General features: G+C 37.5%; 1 protein-coding gene and 1 pseudogene across 4 annotated transcripts in view; both read right to left on the bottom strand.

Annotated features, from left to right (window-relative positions):
* The window catches only part of STXBP6 (syntaxin binding protein 6), a 363,777-nt gene that overhangs the window by 200,645 nt on the left and 146,548 nt on the right, over nt 1–16,584 (bottom strand). The gene's annotated exons all lie outside the window — the stretch shown is intronic.
* On the bottom strand, nt 4,961–5,105 carry LOC122745139 (annotated as a pseudogene).

The following is a 16,584-nucleotide window of genomic DNA, read 5'->3' as shown; positions in this document are numbered from 1 at the left end:
ACTGATTCCAGGCCCTGTGTTCTATCCACTGTACTACCTAGTTGCCTCTTTTTGCTCTCTGTTCTCTTCCTTCTTTCCCTGGCATATCTTCCTCCATCAATTGTTGGAACAAACTAAATATTTGTCTTCTTCTTAGATAGCAAGATTAGTAAAGAAGTTAAAACTGTTAAAGAGTTATGGCATATCTCCTTCTTTGATATAGTCTATACTACAGGTGATCAGGATAAATAAATTCAGGGTCATATACACACATATAGATGTATCTCCATATAGTAGTACACATTGAGAAACATTGCAGGGGGCAGCTAGGTAGCGCAGTGGATAGAGCACCGGCCCTGGAGTCAGGAGGACCTGAGTTCAAATCCGGCCTCAGACACTTAACACTTACTAGCTGTGTGACCCTGGGCAAGTCACTTAACCCCAATTGCCTCACAAAAACAAAAACAAAAACAAACAAAAAAAGAGAAACATTGCTACATAGAGTGGAAAAAAATGAAATTAGCTATTGTGAAACTCACTAGCTATGTGATCATGGGCAATTTATTTAGCTTCTCTCTAAGGCTGTTTAATCTTCTGTAGACTGGCTATTATGAAGAAAGCATTTTGTAAAACTTAAAAGTTCTATAAAAATGTGAATTCTGCCTCCCCCTGTCTCTCTGTGTCTGTCTTCCCATATGTCTGTCTGTATCTCTCTTTCCCTCTGTCTCTATCTCTGTCTCTCTCTTTGTCTGTCTCTCTCTCACACACACACTATATTTGTGAGAATGAATAAAAGCCATTCATGTCCAAAGGAGAAAGAATAACTTGGCTAAAAGTTCACATTAATGAATTCTAGCATTTCATTTACAAACTTATTATCAAGGTTATTTTTTAATCTTTTCAAAAAGGGAAAGTCTCTGCCTTATTCTCTCTAATGATGTTATAAGCTTCAAATCGTGAAATAGCATGATATCAAAAGAATCCCATGAAGATAGCCTAAAAGGGAATAGAAAATACATAGTGGGAAGTAAGCTATGATACATTATTAACAATAATGTTCACAAGTGACATAAAAGATATTGTCAAGGACATATATAACCTAAAAAGGCTACTCATATAGAGAGAATAGAAGTAACTCACGAACAGTAAAAAGACCCAGAGGAAGGCTTATAAGCACATTAGTTGAATTCTTTCTGCAGAATTTATGGAAAGGGGCAGTTAGGTGGCGCAGTGGATAGAGTACCGGCCCTGGATTCAGGAGAACCTGAGTTCAAATCTGGCCTCAAACACTTGACATTTACTAGCTGTGTGACCCTGGGTAAGTCACTTAACCCTCACTGACCCTCAAAAAAAATTATGAAAAGACATGAATTAAAATTACAGAAATGAAAAGACAATTGGGGCTGGCAATAGACAGATGATAGATCCTTAAAAATATCAAACTATACTCTGCATTCGGTGGCCTTGAGTAAACAAAAGGCATTTGAATTTCCAAGCACACTGCATTTCAAATCTGGGATTTAAGTTAAGCCACCACTGTCTCATGTTAACAACAAAAATCAAAGTCTAAGGTCTTCATTAAACAAAGTATTCTTATTCCCAGGTGCTAACAGTAGAAAATCATTCAAGGGGAGAACTGGCAATGAGTCTTCCTTTTGGGGAATGCCATGTGGTTAGCTTATTTTGTCCTAGTAACACATAATAGATGAGGAGAGAAGATGGTACTGTATCTTTGGAAGGAGATGAGGATTTACAAAAACGAATGGCCCACAATGAGTTAGGTAAAGAAAAGTCTTATTAATAGTATGAAGTCCTATAAAAAAAAGTAAGGTCCTGATACTAATCCAATGAAAAATTATGGTAGGTATTTGAAAAGTATATTGAGAATTAAAGCACCACTCAAAAAAGATGAATTTTGGTGCTTACATTAAAACCATTTCAGAGGGTAGTAGAAAAGGAATCACCAGATAATCTGACAAATAGAAAATTCATTCTCTCAGGAAAATGAAACAGATAAAGCTGTGGAAGAGAAAAACTGGGTGTCAGTTTTGAATTTGTGCTGGAAATTATAATAAAGGAATAGCTACTGGTTGAAAAGAGGCAAAGAATGTGGAATGGGCTGCCAAATGAGAAGTAATTGTTCACAGAGACCAAATGATCATCTGTTAAAGAGACATTACAAAGGAGATGACTGGATCACGTGAGACGTTAGACTACATGAGCTCTATGATCTCTTGTAACATAATATATAATGTTTCTATTATTTTACTAAAAGGAAAAATAAATGGTGACAAGAATAGCAAGAAGAAAAGAAAAGGGAAGAGATATAGAAGAGGAGTAAAAAGAAAGCCTATATATATGAAGGGGGAAAAAGAGGAAATTGAAAAAGGAAAAAAATGTAGAAACGATAGAAGAGGAAAGGAAGAGAATAAGAGAGAAAAGAAACAGGGCAAAAGAGGAAGTGAGAATAAAAAGTCCTGAAAGCATAACACGCACTGGGCAATGGCTGGGCTTTTATAAAATGATCTATTCTGTTTAGGATTTCATGTCTGAGGAAAGGTGTGGCGAGACTCCCAAAATACAAAGCAGAAGGAGGATGGGAGAAGACAGTCTTTGAGACCACAAAGGAGTGGTGTTTAGTGTATACATTTGGAAAAAGGTAGAGGTATTTGCTTTTAGGAGAAAAATGGCACAGTGAACCCTTATAGTGTCCAATGCTGAGAAGGTCCACTGTGAAAAAGAAAACTACAGGGCCCATGAAAGACTGTTAGAGTCAGGTATTTAACAAGGAGCAAGGTCCCATTTATCAGTAAAAGAAAAAAACTAAAGCTATTGAAACTTGAATAATAAGATGGGATTTCTGAAATGGAAACCAAATAATAAAGACAATGCAAACTTCTAGGTACAAAAGGAAATGAAAGAAAACTGTGACAATTCTGATTCGCCAAGCCCTAATTTAAGTGAAAAGCTGTGGCTTCCAAATGACAACAATGATGGGACCAACCTATATAGGTCAACTATAATAATAATAATAATAATAGCAATAAAAATAATAAGTGTTATGGGGTTAGGACTATTAATGTTTAACCTGGCCAGCTGACATGAGTCTTCTCCTAGAGACACACCTTGAAGCAAGAGAGATAAGCCCATTAGGCGTGGCTGCTGCCTGAATGGTGCTAGAGGTACAGAGATGGCAGAGAGATCAGAGCTGCCTCTCTCTCAACTTCCCCAGCCCACAAGCAGTGTGGGATGGTCTTCCCTCGGGTGATCACCCCCCAATAAGGGAACTTTCCACAGTCAGATGATCACCCCACTGCACCACCACGGGTCCTCTATAACAGTATTTGCCTTTCTCCTGTTCGAGGAGATAGGTATCTCAAAGAACCAAGTGTCTGTGCAGTGCCTTCTCCGCATGAGAAAGAGTCCAAGGATTTCTCTCATTCTCCTTTCTCTTGCGCCCAAATAAAATATTATTTTATTCTAACTGGATTTGTGTGTGAGAGGGTGTAATTCTTTAGAAAGGAATTCCTAAGGACCACTACCCCAACACCCCACCAACCATTTCCCCCATAACAATAAGTGTGGACTGTGGAATACAGATTAATAACATACCAAGCAATGAAGAAGAAACACAACAATATCAAGCAAAATGACAGTATGCATAACTTAGGTATCCCTAAGGACTGTAAGGCAAGACAAATTACTGAAAAGAAGAATCACTGAAAGAAATTTTGGAGAAATATGGAATGGAAGGCTAGGTAATTATTATCCATATATCTGATGAAAAAAATATGCTGTTACCTAGCCTACCTTCCATTTTTGGATGCCAAGAGGTGATGTTTCCCAATTGGTGGGAAGGAAGGAGGGATACTAAAAATAAAGAGCATCAGAGTAAACAAATAAAAGGACAATTAATTACAAGATTTGAAGAAGCAAAAAGGAAACCATTCCCTTAATGTTGCACTTGATATATAGAGATTCCCAGACAGAAGCATCACATTTCTAGAGAAGCTCAAAGTCTTAGGAAGATTGACTTTTTTTTTTCCACCATCACTGCAGCTAACCTCACTCTAATGACTAATAGCTTCTTACTTTAGATCAGCTTTCAAAGAGAAAACAAACACTGCTTTAAAATGAAAACAGCCGTCTTTGTATGCAGTATCATTTTGTTCCAGTAGCATCAAAATTCTTTGGTTCTCAATGAGTAAGGAAGAAAAAGCCAAATCCGGTTTCCTTTGCAGCAGAAACTACATAAGAATTATATTCTACACCCTTGGGAAAACATTCATGCTTTGAAATAAGCACACGAAAACCATGAAGGGTTGACCTCAAAACATGAGAGAGGCCTGAAAACGGGGCAGTCTGCAGCAACTTTCCAAATCAAACAATGTTGGCATTATCCTGCACCCTGAAGCAAGAAGTCCCTGAGAGGACAAAGACCATGAAGGCTAAATTCCACACCGTGTACAAAATGTCATTTCATCCTATTCTATCTCCCGTGGTCCATGAACCTGCTTGCCTCAGCTCTTTGTCCATGCAGGCCCCCTTTTCTGGAATATACTTCCTCCTCATCTCTCTCTAAATCTATACTTCAGTGAACACTCCAACTTGCTCACCTATGACCTCCTTCATGAGTACTTTTCTGATTCCCTCCCCTGACCCACTAGATACAGTATTTACCTCATATAGATGTGAACATATGAAAGATATGCCTTGTTCCCTGCATTGCATGTAGGCTTCTGAAGAGCAAGGACCACAATTTTTATCTTTGTATCTCCTGTGCCTGGCATAGTACTTGGCATGTATTGATTGCTTGCTGATTAACTGATTTATTACTTGCAGAACCAAACTTGAAGACTGATCTATGGCTATGGCTTCAAGCACAAGCTAAGAAACTTCTTGGAAGAATGATGCCATTTTGCAGGGTTGATGACAGTAAAGTAAGCATATCTTGGATAATAAGGACTAAATCCAAAGTAATTTTAAATCAAAACTCTAATCTATCCATATGTAATTTGATTCAACAGGGATAAGCACATTTTACTAGAATTAGTGATAATATGGATAAGCCTCGCCCTGGGGAAGCCACCTTCGTGATCATGGAATCACCCCTGCCAGATAAGTATGGATGGGCTGACCCCTGTGATTTCCCCAAATGCGCGAAACTCAACTGCATAATTTGTGGTAGTGGGGGACTGCACTCCCACTCTCAATGGTTCCAAAAGGTTTGTCATGCCAGGGTGGGAGTGGGGATAAGCTCCTACTCTCTATAAAATGCTCCAATGGCGTGCGTCTCAAATAGCCTCTGACAACTGAAGGCCAACTCCTGGCCTTCCCGTGGCAGAACTATTTCCACTAACAGGAGAAGGGGTGAAGGTGAGTCACTGGTGCCTTAAAACCAGTCACTTCGGGCAGGTGGGGCTCATTAGCCTTGGCAGGCAACCCACCGAGGGGAAGGAACCCTGATTTTAAACCTCTGCTGCCTTGCGGTTATACCCATATATGGGAAAGGCTTCGGGAGTTAACCCCGAGAAAAAATCAGGAGTTGGAGTCCCTTAGGCAGTTGGATGTTGGACATCACATCCCTCTGGCAACTCCTGCGGTGTGCCAAACTGTATTGGCTCTGCCTCTCCTTTGGATCCACCAATGTTGCAGGGAGGGAAAACCTGCTGCATGGGCAACAACTTGTTTTCCATATTGATCTGCCCAGGCCAGCACCCTGGAGAGGATACTCCAGCTACTCCTTATGGGGTAGATACAACACGGGATGCGGCAGTTACCGGTTATAAGTCACTCAGGAGCTGCGGCTCCCACATCGGACTGCACAGCCACACTGTGGCCTGCGACTCTTCAAGGCGCTGATCCATGGTCGTACGCGACTGCTGGAGGCCTACTACTACTACTACTAGGGATAACATATCAGGCAGGTAGATTGGCAAGTGACAGAGACTTGAATTGTCATTATGTGACACAAGCTAAATAAGTGGAACCAAAGTAATACTGTTTTAAGTTAGTATATTGCATCATGTTTGTTTTTTTTTAAAGAGCAAGTAAAACTGTTCAAAGCATTCTAGAATACAATCTGGAATTATGCTTTTTTAAATGACATTTTCATAGTAACCAAAAACTAGAAACTAAGTAAGTATCCTCCTATTAGGGAACGGCTAAACAAATAATGATATATGAACACAATGTAATATTTTGCCATAAAAAGATGACAAAGTGCATAATGTCAGAAGACATTGTGAAGAACTCTATAAACAGATGCATAGTGAACCAGAATTAAACAATTTGCACACTGAAAATAGTATTATAGAGAAAAACAGGGGCACCTAGATGGAGCAGTAGATAAAGCACTAGCCCTGTAGTCAAGAGGACCTAAATTCAAATCTCACCTCAGACACTAGCTGTGTGACCTTAACAAAGTCACTTAACTCCCAACTGCCTTAAAACATCCGAGGTCATCTCCAATCATGCTGATATATGTCTTGCCACTGGACTCAGATGGCTCTGGAGGAGAGAGTGAGGTCGGTAACCTGGCACAGCTCTCTCTCACTTAAATCCATTTCATTGTAAGTCATGACATCTGTCATGGTCCTCTTTGAGAATGAAGGACAAACAACAGTAATAACAACAATGGAGAAAAACAACTTTGAACGACTTCAGCGCTCTAACCAAAGCAATAATAAACCATGAGTCCAAAGAACTAAAAATGAAACAACACTTACTGCCCAACAGAAGAGATGATGACCTTAAAATGAGGATTGAGATGTATGTTTTTCAGCATGGTTAATTTGGCAATTTTTTTTCTAGAATATGAATATTTTTTATCATGAAGATTTTTTTTTAAAAGTATTCAATGGCAGATAAAGTAGGAAAGAGAAACAATAAATGCTTATAAAATAATTTCTTGATTATGAAAGTGACTAAATTGTCCATACTCCTTTAAGATCCATACTAAGAATCATATACACCAATGTCAAAAAAAAAAAAAGAAAGACTTTAAATACACCAATACATTTATAACCACACTTTTTGAGGTAACAAAGAACCTGGTATCAAATAAGATGCACACCAACTGGGGAATGGCTGAACAAATTGTTTTACATGAATATAATGGAATGGAATATTATTACATGATAAGGAACAACAAAAATAGAGAATTCAGAGAATCGTGGGAAATATTTATGTAACTTGATGAAGAGAGGAAAACAATATATACAATGATTAAAATAATGTACATGAAAAGAAAAAAAAATATGTATAATTATGATAACCAAGCTTGGTCCATAAGACCAGATGAAAGCTGCACCTTTTCCTCTCTTTAAGGAGGCTGGAGATATGAATACAAAGCATTAGGACTATGAGTATATAATATTGCATATGTTCTCAGAATCAGTTAATGTGGTAATTAGATTAGCTGATCTTTTTTCTTTTAAATTTGTTTTTGTTGTTGCTGCTGTTACAATGAATGGGTGGACAGGGGAAGAAGAATAATATTCCAAAATTATATCAATAATAAAAATGATATATTTTTTTGAGACCCTGTCTTCCCATCTGACTCAGGCTAGAAGTTTAGTAGCCCGTCCCTGATTTGACCCAACCACTAATAGACATAGGAGCTTTGAACTTCTGTGTTTTTGAGCTGGGCTACTTTATCCCTCCTTAGGCAATCTGGTGACCTCTCCTTCCTGGAAGCTCACCACATTGGTGTCAGACTTAAGACCCCCTAAGCCCACTGCAGCTGGGCATGTTCAAGTGATGGATCAACCTTAGTCTCTACAGTATTCCCCTGAAATACTGGTTAATAAAACCCTTTATAAAACCTGGCTAATAAAACCCTTTTTAGAAATAGCAATGATTATAGAAAAAAGAGAAAGAAGCAGAACATGAACTGGGAAACAGCTTCTTGTGAAAATAACATATCTTGCTTGGCATTTCACATATTAAGAAAGGTATGGAGAGAAAAAAGAACAACTAAAATAACCAGAAGGAGGGAAAATTAGTATGTAGGAGGGGAAAAAAACTACCTTGAAAAACGATAGGACTGAGCAATGTCATCAACCTTTTGCAGTATTCAAAGATTTCTTTAATATAGGCAATGACAAAATTCTATCAGCAGTTAGAACAAAAATGGCCCAATACCAAAAGCATACTTCCTTGGAATTGGAATGATTAAGAGAATTGTTTTTATTTCATTACCTTAAAGCTAATATTAAAACACTTGTGTAAATAAAAAAATCTTTCCTAGTAAGTAAAATATTGGCTAATACACAAGCTGAGGATGAAAGCTAACACTAATATGAGATAAGAGTAAGGATAATAGAAGCTAAACATTTATATAGCATTTTCAGGTGTGTAACCTGTTTTACAGATATTTCTTTTGATCCTAATATATTACATAATGTTAAAGAGAAGTAAAATTATTTCAAGTATTCTGGAAAGATTTCAAAAAGACAGACATAGCTATCCTATAATTGCAATTTTTAAAAGTCTCCCTTTTCTTTTTCTCTTAGTAACTGACATGCTATAACTACTGCACATTTCCCAGCGTGGGGGTGGGGGGAGGGAGGTGGGAAAATTGTTGATATATTTGTTTTTAACAAAACAGATACCTACCAAACACCCAAACAATCCACCCATGCAAATCACATTCCCTAAAAAGAGATGGGTGAAATTCTTCAAATGCTGTAATTGTAAGTGGTTTCTATTTCCATAGTTTATTGACTGTCAACAGAATAGGTGAAGATTCTGATAGTATGTAGTCAACACTGTAGTGTCTGACTTGAGTTTTGTTGCCTTTCAGGGTAGCTTGTTTTTACTTACATGTTATAGCTACTGTTAGGGTTTTGCTTTCTTCAATTGGCTTTGCTTCACATTTTAAGTCTTCATAAATTTCTTGGAATTCTTCATCCCTTTCATCCCTTTCAGTGCTGAATCCACACTCATGCTCTTTAAATTCATGTTAAATATACTCCAAGGGGGGGGGTGTTAAAAAGAAAAAGAGAAGTCCCATATGTGCCACCATATTCAAAGCACTACTTTTTGTTGTATCAAAGAACTGGAACTAAGGTAGAGGTCCACTGATTATGAAACTGCTATACAAATGGTGGTATGTGAACTTAATAGAACATTACTGTCCTATTAAAAAACAACAAATGTGAAAAATTCAGAAAATCATGGGAAGATACATGAACTGATATAGAGTAATATAAGTAGAACTGGGGAAATGATAAACACAATGAAAAGAACATAAATAAAAAGAACAATAATTTTTTAAAAACCTGAAAATAAAAATGCTCAAGATAGTCCCAGAAAATATGGGGGGGAAAGTACCTTCCATTCTTGGGGAGGAAGGGAGATCAATATGGAACATTTTAAGTGTGGAATATTGCATATCCTGTAGGACCTGACTGACATGTTGATTAGTTTTACTGAACTGCTTTTTTTTTTTATTTGGATTGATTCAAGTAATTTATACAAAGTCACAAAGGTCAAAGAGAAGAGGAAGGATTCAAAACCTAATTCTGAGTCTAATGTCAGTATTCTTCCCATTGTACTTCCAATGGTTTCTGCTTAAACATCAAGTCTTCTCTCTCCCTCCTGACTTGGTCCCACTTTGACTGGACCAAGAGATACTCAGTATATAGGTGCCTTGACCAATGTGTTCCATGAGAAAATTTGTAAAGAGATCTGGTTTAGTGATCTAGTCACCATCTCCCCAAAAGTGATATGGTCAAGGGATGTTCAGTAACAAGTATGCACCAAAGAATAGTACTACATAGGAATATAAGAGCATAGAACCCATGCTGAAGGATTTCACATCATTCTTGGGCAGGCTCCTGGTTGGCATAATAGCCCACTAACCCAGAAGCCAGTTTAAAATCAGTAACTTCTAACAGCCCAAGCAACTAATCAAACAAGTGTCCATGTTGCAACAAGTAGAAATCCTGTGTGGGGAGAATGTCCTGCCCCAGCCCATCCCACCACTGGTTTGGAGCCATGATCCTATTACCAGTAGCAAAGATCCTTTCTACATGGAGCCCAGTTGCAAACCATTGGGAGCTCAGTATATTTATGTGAATTTCTAAATGTATCTACAAAAACAAAAGAAAAGTTGTTTAATTTTTAATTAGTGGTACAACTGTATCAGAAAAAAATGCATGTATGTATGCATGCACACACAAATACAGACATGACTGTGGGTCAGTACAATTAAATACAAATGAAATCAATAGCACAATTACTTGCAAAAGGGACAAAGTTATCTGGACAATAACAATAATATTTCAGTGGAGGACTAACCCTATAGCAATTACACAGTCGCAGGGTAAAGGAGTTCATAGGGAGCCTAATCACAAGCTAGAAATGGTACCTTTTAGAAATATAGTAGTCTTAATTTAAATACATTAAACACTCACTTTAAGGACTTAAGTTTTAGAAAGTTTTAATATTAGAAGAAAAGCCAAACACCATTTTCTGTTTTTGTTTTTTTTAAATGAAGGTGGGGGAAATATTCAAGGATGAGCTAGAAATAATTTTGAGATGCTCCTTTTGCATCCTTAAAGCATGTTATTGAACTCCAAGGAATTGGAATAATAAAAGAATTATCTAGAAATCATTCCTCTACACACAGATATCTGGTTCTTATTATAATTTTTTTTTTTAGTGAGGCAATTGGGGTTAAGTGACTTGCCCAGGGTCACACAGCTAGTAAGTGTTAAGTGTCTGAGGCCAGATTTAAACTCAGGTACTCCTGACTCCAGGGCCAGTGCTCTATCCACTGTGTCACCTAGCTGCCCCTGGTTATTATTATTTAAAATATTCTCTGTGCCCCTTCCATGAACACACAAACACACAACCTCTAAACTGGGCAAATGTACTTAAACAACCTAATCAAAAGATAAATGTTGTTAAATCAACCTATAAATATTTAGTACCTCAGGTTTCTGGCAAGAGCAATGATGCTTTTGAGGGAAAATAGTTATCCAAAGGTTATAAAAGCATACACATGTCAGTCTTCATTGTCATATTGCCCTTTAACACTACCACAAATAACTCATTTATAAATAGGTTTGTGGCTTGCAAAGCTTATTCCTCACAACAACCCTGTAAGATAGGAAATGTAGGTATTATTCTTATTTTTCAGATGAGAAAACTGAGGCTCCTCAGGGAGGTTGAGTGATTTCCCCACAGTTGCACAGTAAACCTGAAAAGCCTGGAATCAAAAGTCCAGGATTTTTGACTCTATGACCTTTAGTCCTTACACAAGGTAGAACTTGTCACTTCAGTCTACTGTTTTCAAACTCCCCCCCACCCCGCCCTGTTTTTTATAAAAACTTGTGATTTCATAATGGTACTAGACATGTTAAGATCAGTAATTTATCTATAACTTACAGTCTTAGAGAGTTTTCTAAAGCATTGAGAGGCTAAGTGCCTTATTGACAGTCACACTGTCAGTATGTATCAAAGCCAGGACTTGAACTCAGGCCTTCTTGATTCTGGGGTCAGCCTTCTATCCACTACAGCTAGTTGATATTTAAATGTTCTTAAAGCTTAAGAGCAGATACAGGGATAGAGTGCTGGAAGTCAGGAAGATGTCAATTCAAATCCTGCCTTAGATTCTTATAAGCTGTTCTGAGAAAATAATGGGGTTCTATGAGACCCAGAGAGCCTGGCCAGACCTTTCTTAAGGCCAGTCCAGAGTCAAGAGAATTTCAAAGGAAATGTGGTTGGACCCGAACTGTGAATAAGGATTACACACCTACCTGAAGGCTTTTTCCCCTCTGAGGGCTCTGTACTCTGACATTAGCACACACTGCTCCAAACCACCCTCAAATCCAGTAAACCAATAGATTTGAATGATGCTAGCCAATTAGCTTTGAGCAAAGTGTAAGGGCGGGCTCTCCTCCAGCCATAGGAAGCTTACATATCTTGGCCCTGGAACTTGGAGGGAGCAGACACAGCCCACTGTGGCTCCCCACTGTCTCTCCTTCTGATCTTTCTGAGTCATGTGTTCTATCTCTTTACTAATATTTAATATGTTTTAATAAATGCTTAATGCCCCAAACTGGTACAATAGCCTCTAATTTCTAAGTAGCTATATATCAGAAACCCCCAGCTATGTTTCCCTAAAACTTGGGACAGAAATTGGGCAACCCCATATAATTTAATCGCCACACTGTGTAAGTCACTTGGGGAAGTCCCTTAACCTCTATCAGACTCAGTTTCCTTATCTGTCAAATGAGTATTATAATAGCCCCTACCTCCCAGAGTTGTTGTTAAGATCAAATAAAATAACATGTGTTTTGAAAACCTTAAAGCACAATATAGCTGCTAACCATTTTATTGTAGTTATCATGATTATTATTAATTATATCTCAGATTTCTATACTCTGTTCATATTCAATATAGTTGGTGATTAATTTGTTTGATTTGGAGCCTAATGATTTCCCATCAGCCCTTGGTTCAGTACTACAATGAATAAGACTGGGCTTTCTTGGACCAAGATCTTCTATGGCCCTTTGGAAGAACAAGTACTAATGTAAGGGATTAGAAAAACATTACCCTGTTCTCCTATGCTTGTAGACTAATTCTATTTGGCTTCAGATGATAAAACCAAAATCTATGAGAAAGTGCAAAGAGGTTGACTGAGGATTGATGTCAGGAAAAAATATCTGTAACAATTAGAGCCATCCAAAAGTGGAACAGGCTTCCTCAAGAGACGTTGGGTAGGGCAGCTAGATGGCGCAGTGGATAAAGCACTGGCCCTGGATTCAGGAGTACCTGAGTTCAAATCCGGCCTCAGACACTTAACACTTACTAGCTGTGTGACCCTGGGCAAGTCACTTAACCCCAATTGCCTCACCAAAAAAAAAAAAGAGAGACGTTGGGTCAAAATTTCCGGGAAGGTTCTTGAGCAGAGGCTAGACAACCATTTGTGAAGTATGTTACACTGAAGACTACTCTCATGCATGGGTTGGATTAAATGGCCAATAAAGTACCTTTCAGCTCCCTAGTTCTGTAATTCCTTTATTATTTAATTTTATTGACAAACTGTTGTTTGTTTATTTACAATCACCAGCAATGTCAGATGAATTCGAAGAAAATAGGCAGATGCATCATTACCAGTTAGTTAAATGCTGCATATAATACTCTAATGTAATTGTGCATTAGTGTGCATAATTTGTAGCTCTCCGATTTGTAGCTCTCTGCACATATTGCCTTAAGAAAAAAAAAAAACACAGCAGTAGGAAGCTCAAAGATTGGAAAATCTGACAGGTGTCTTTTATTCTCCACAGCTGCGGTGGTGTGTGGAGGTAAGGGGAAGGAGGGAAAATCAACCCACACCTTTTTGATAATATGCAACTTGATGCATAGAAGAGAGAGAAAAAAAAAGAGAGAATAAAACCTCAAGTTGGAAACGGAGATGTCTGCAACTTTTCACTTTATATTTCAATGAAAATAGAGAAATATCTGTTAAACACTCAACAGTAACCTAGGAGAAAGAATGATATTCCTCAGAGTTTCTAACAAAGACAAAACTTGAAAGTTCCAATTTGATTTGATGTGGTATGCCTTAAAATAGAATAACCTAACTTGAAAACCTCAGTAAATCATTCCAATCTAAATCTCATTTTTAATTATGGCATGGACTTAACAATTCGGCAAAATGCAATGTCATATCCTTAAGATGGCACACTATCCTATCATCGTCATACCATGCTGTATCAAATACAAAAGTAGTCAGAAGTCAAATTCATTTTTGCAATAATCGCCCTTCTTTGACCTATAAAGTGCACTTAGCACTAACTCCAAAAGCTCACTTGATTTTGGAGATTCCCTTTTTTTCTTAACCTCAACTTTCCACAAAGCCATGTTTTAATGCAAATATCTATCTATCTATCTATCTATCTATCTATCTATCTATCTATCTATCTATCTATCTATCTATCTATCTATCTATCTATCTCTTTGATCAAAGAGATAAATGTGAAATATTATAGAGTCCAGGCATCAGATTTCTCATCAAATGAAACATTCTTCTAGCCAGAAAAACTGTGTCTGGAACATTAGTTAAGAGAAAAAATTTTAAAGCTCTTTTGAAATTACAGGAAACATTTATAAATGTCCCAGGTTAACATTATTTTGTATAAAAATATAAGTGACGTGGTGTTCATATCCAGTTGCATTTTCTTCTGTAATGATATTAGTTTAAACCAAATAACCAACAAAAGCCAAGTTAAAAGTAAAATCCATTTAGAATACATCCCCTTCTGAATTTCAGCTGGCATATAGCTAGCTATACCTTGGTGCCACCATTTGATAAAATGGTTGTTTACAAAAATCATGTTGGGAAACAAGGCAAGTCTTATAATGAGGCAGAAATCCCAGATGTTTATCCCTGAGTAGCCATCTAGATTCAATCTCTTGCAGAAAGTAGATTTGTTTATTTGTGGATTTAAAAGTTCAAGTATTCCAGAGAGAATGGGCACCTAAGGTCTGGTGAGAAATCTTTGCTGCCATGAGTATTTGTGACTCAAGTCACTGTTCAGACTGGGCTCAGAAGCAGCAAATTAAATCTTCTATTTAAAGATGAAACACAAAAGCAACAAGGTACCACACTGTTCGTTGGGTGGGGGAGGAGGATAAAGGAGCAAAGAGTAAGAGTACATGTCGAAAATCAAAGGTGTCATATGATTACACTATAGCATCATATAACATTTAAATCAAATAAGGAGCATGACAGGGGAAAGAGTACTGAACTTGAAGTTAGTTACTGGAACTGTGTTAAAATCCCACCTTTCTGGGCCTCAGTTTCCTCATCTGTAAAATAAAGGAGTTAAACTATATGACCTCTATGGTTGCATGAAGCTCTAGATCTATGCCTTGTTCTCAATAATAGTTTTAAAATTATGAAAAAAAGGTTTAGGATTTGCCTCATTATAGGTAGCTTTAACCTGAATGTTCTTTGGAGAACCAAAGTTGAAATCCAATTCCTCAAACTAAAAGTTTGTCAAAGTGACTCTATACTACTTTTTTTCTTTAAAAGGGTCATAATACTCTTGTGTACTAATGATAGAAATATTGGTTAATAAAGAGAAAAAAATATCAATGTAAAGGGCACAAGATCAAAGAGAATCACTCACAGAAAAATCAGCAGCCATGCTGTGTCAGCAAAGAGTAGCTCTACTGGTTAGGATCAATAAATGTAGCCTACAGAAGGAAATTGAGCTAAAATACAGTACATAAAGGCCAAAATGTTCCAGTGCTAAACAACATCCCAACAGATGGTTATGTTATTGAAATAGGGTCATAGAATTTTGCAGATTTTCATTTCTAGTCAAAGTCAAACCAAATACTAAAGCTGAAATAGTCATCTGAATACTAGAAACTAAAGGAAGAGAAACTAAAAGTAGAATACCCTAACCACAATGACTGAACAAGAACTATTTGCTCCACAAGAACAGCCCATGTACTCCATGATGGTATCCAGTAATATTTGGCCATTATCATGGGGATATAACACCAAATCTCAGGAGAGGCTTGTTAGTTATTTACGCTCCAGAGAGAATCACAACCTACTCAAACAAGCAGTGTAAAGAGCACACAGACAAGAAATCTCATTAGTATAAAACAAATACATATAATATCTCATATAACACAGAGATGATTCAAAAAAAAAATCTTATTTGGACCATTAATTTCCTCTGTACAACCTTTAAAGAGAAGAATGTATTGACAAGAATTTCATTTTTCCCCCTTTCACGAGGCTAGCTATAGTAACCAAAGTACATATGTGACCTTCAGCTAATCCCTTAACTTCTCTGGGCCTCAGTTTCCTTTACTGTAAAATGAGAGGCCTGAACTAAATGATCTCTAAGGTTCCATCCATCCACAATACTAAAAAATGGATTCAGAGATGTTAAGTGTCTACTTCCCCCTCCCAAGTTTGCTCAGTAAATTCAAACAGCAGATTGGATGCAAGCCACTCGTCTCAGATCTGGATCATTAACTAAATGCACTGACCTAGAAGAAGAAATATGAAGTATGTTTGTATGACATTTTACCACTTCCCCCTTCCTCTCCCATCCCTAACCTGTGTCAACACAGTAGAAGAGGTCTGATGAAAATGTAACAGAGTAAAATAAATAAAAGGAGGCAAAGAGTCACCTATTTTGAGGGACATTAAAGGACTAAGACTAAATTTGGAGTAATTTCAATTTCCCTTTAAAATGGCCTCACTGCAATGTAGTTTTCTTCTTTCTTTCTCTACATACCTGCACTATCATTTGTTTTGCTCTTAGTAGTCCTTTTATGTGTTGAATTGGAGTCTCAATTCATCCCAAGGCAATCGAATCCCTCATTAAACATTTATTAACTACCTACTATGTACTAGGCACTAGGCTAAACCTTGGGGAAACAAAAAGAGGCAAACTATGGTCTCTGCCCTCAAGGAGCTTACAATCTAATGGGAAAGGGGCAGCTAGGTGGCACAGCAGATAGAGCACTGGCCCTGGAGTCAGGAGGACCTGAGTTCAAATCCGGCCTCAGATTCTTAACACTTACTAGCTGTGTGACCCTGGGCAAGTCACTTAACCCCAA

The sequence above is a fragment of the Dromiciops gliroides genome, chromosome 2, assembly GCF_019393635.1.
Source record: "Dromiciops gliroides isolate mDroGli1 chromosome 2, mDroGli1.pri, whole genome shotgun sequence".
NCBI lineage: Eukaryota > Metazoa > Chordata > Mammalia > Microbiotheria > Microbiotheriidae > Dromiciops > Dromiciops gliroides.
Note: the sequence above shows the minus strand (reverse complement) of the source record. Positions and strands in the feature narration are given on the sequence as shown.